We start from the raw sequence: 3,346 nt of genomic DNA, 5'->3' as shown, positions 1-3,346 counted from the left end.
CATGGTCATAAGTCCCCAACACTAAATATCCTAATGTATTAATCCATTAAAACCATGCATGAGAAGAAACTAGTGTTCAAGATTACATTTTTATGACTCAAGAGGATCAAACCTTTGAAAGGACAACTCAAATGGATTAGAGTAACCCTACTTATAATACCAAGCTTAGGGGACCAAAATAACATAAAATCAAGCCCAAAACAAGATCTAAGTATAGATTCACCAAGTTCAGAACTTTATACCTCCAAGAGAAGTTAAATGATGGGGTGATTTTGGATCTAAGGTGCTTCACTCCTCCAAGATGGTCTCTACTTCCTTCCTTCTTCTTCAAAGGCACAAAACACACACACACTCAAGCTCAAAAATGCTCACAAAGTAGATTAGGGTTTGCAAAAACATTTTGATAGGATGGAGGCTGATGAAGGGAACTAGGTATGAGAGTTAATGATGAATAAATAGGGTCTAAACCCTAAATATTAGGGTTTTGGGACTTCACCCGTACGCCCATCGTACGTGGCTCCGCCCCCACAATTCCAAAATGGCTATAATAGCCCCTATCATCCACAAGTCTTACCTTTTAAGGACCAAAATGCAATAAATATCAATATAAGGGTCAAAAATAAAGTACCACAAAACAAGATGATACATGTCATCCATCCTTGCAGACACAAAAAAAACTGCAAATTATTGTGATTAGAGTGTCACAAGATATGTGATTTTGGTCTACTTAAAGGTTTGGGACTTATAGCATATGTAAAGACTTGTTTGATTATACAATTCTATTTTATTTGTGTTTCAATACCACAACACATGTGTATATTGCTCTCTAGTCAATACTAAATGTTGGTATTCCGCTTATCCCTACCATTATTACTTTATGTGTTTAAAATGAAGACTATTGTAGAGAATACAAACATGTGGTTTATAATGAATTAATATCAAATTATTGTAAAGAATAAACCACGTCTCTTTGTAGGTTGGTTTTATAATCATTCAATGTTTTATCATCATCGGGGCTCTTCGCTCAAAGTTGCATTGTAGTCAAAGAAAGATGACGAAACAAAATATATGATTGCCCTTCGATAGGAAATGTCTATAATTTTATTGTAGGTACATGTTGGTTCCGTAGGAAAAACTTGTATTTTATATTAGGTGCACTTTTGAATTCTCTTATCAGTGTTCAATCATTAAAAACATAATCTGAAAGATCGAAGTGTTACATTACAAATAGTCATTCGAGTAAAACGATACATTTAAAGTAAAGTGGGGTTTATATGGATACGTGACTTAATGTTTAACCATGTTCTCACAAAAATTCATTACCAATTTATAAAGTAAAGTGGGGTTTGTTAACATGAAATTAGACTTCATTAATAAGCAAAATATAGATTAAAATTCAAGAATTAAAAGACATTTCCGGTTTCAAATCCTATTCAAGCACTATGTTGAAAGATGTAATGTGACTTATGTTAAGTTCAATCTAGGTTAGCAATTAAGATATTAATAAGCTCTAACATCTCAAAATTGACAAAAGTATTTTACTCAAAATATGCTCTTTAAGTAAAACTTCATTTAGTTGATAAAATCCAAAGAAGCTCTTAGATTAAATCATTGAAAGACCATAAGTTCATGCAATTATTCCCAACAATGTTCAACATTCCTCATTTGCTCAGGAGATGAACCCTAGATTCATTGATCAAGTGAATAGAGTGCAAATCAAACATATAATTAAGACCAAATCAAATATTACTATATAGAAATATGAAATTAAGTTCACATCATTGTCTAACAACAAGTATTTAAGGATTTAGAACCGGAAATGAAAGGAAAAGTCAACCATACATGGCAAAATCAAAACATGAATTCAACAAGTTTAATCTTCAAATAAACTTACAAGTTCAAAATCTAAGAGTTTCCAAAGTACTAAATGATGGTAAAACATGTGAAATCGCCCCTTGCTTGCTTTTGGTTGAAGTTATGTCCAAAATGGCCAAAAAACTCATTTAAAACAGAAGCTGGAAAATCAAGTAAAATTATCGGCAGCGATTCCACGCCCTCAGAATGATTCCACGGCCGTGGAATGGTAAAGGCATGGCATTCCACGACCGTGGAATGCTCTAAATAAGCATTTTCTTCCATTTTTTTCGTTTTTCAATCTTGCTCCGATTCTTCTGAAATTTTGCGTAGAGACTCCCTCGAACATCCTGAGCATGCTCAAATCCTCAATTGCCTCTAAAACATACACAAAAAATGGTGAAAAGTAGATTGATCCTCATAAATGTCCTGAAAATGCAAAATTCATGCCAAGTTATACTAAAATGCAATGTGATGCTATGAATAAAAATGAAATAGACATATGAAAAGGTGCAATTTATGCACCTAATAGTACGGGTTCACTTTGGTGATTCCTGCGACTTTTGTTTAGATTAATTAGACTATTAAGCGACATATCTCCAATTTAATATTTACGATACACTATCTGAACAAGAAACTTCAAAAGTCCATAACTTTTGCATACGATGTCGGATTTGAGTGTGGTTTATGTGTACGGGATTCATATCGCAACTCCTACATTTTTCGTCAAGATTATTCATCCTAAATAATAATCTATGATTTTTTTTTTCATTTCACTGCTTATCGATAAATTACTAAAATGAATTTATAATATGTAGTCTGCAACGCGCATGGTTAATGATAGTCATAATCGAGGATTTATATTATAATTATTACTTATTATAACATAAATGTCTAGCCCAAAGTTGTGGGCATAACAAAGTATGAGTGTTAGACTTAACACATTAAGAGATTAACCCATTAAGTTGTTTTGGCTAGTTCCCACGACATAGGGAGTAGCTCATCACAACGTGGTGGCGAGTTCACTCACGTCTATTTTGTCGTATGGTTGCCATGGCGTAGTGGTTGACTGTTGACCGTTGACTTTTTGACCATGTTGATTTTTGAACAATTTGTTAATTTTAGTTAGTAGGCTAAGGATTGACCTTCTATGATTCATTATGTGGTGTGTAATACCAACTTCCCAACTTTGTGAGTTGTGGTGTAGTCTATGTTGATTTGTGAGGTGAGTCTTCTCACTATATTGTGTAGAATGCTAGATTGTCTTTGTGACTCTTATATGTATGTTGGGCGGGACACGTTATGTATGTTAGGTGGGGCCCGTTATGAATGTTGGGTTTGGCCCATTATGTATGATGGTCAGGGCCCGTATTGGTATGCGCCATTTTGGGGAACTCACTAAGTTTAGTGATTATGGTTTAAAGTTTTATTGTTTTAAGTACTTCTAGTAGTAAAGGGAAAGAGCCAGTTTGATTATATTGCATCCACCAAT

The sequence above is a fragment of the Lactuca saligna genome, chromosome 5, assembly GCF_052625555.1.
Source record: "Lactuca saligna cultivar CGN05327 chromosome 5, ASM5262555v1, whole genome shotgun sequence".
NCBI lineage: Eukaryota > Viridiplantae > Streptophyta > Magnoliopsida > Asterales > Asteraceae > Lactuca > Lactuca saligna.
The sequence above is the reverse complement of the archived record's forward strand: the minus strand, read 5'-3'. Positions refer to the sequence as shown.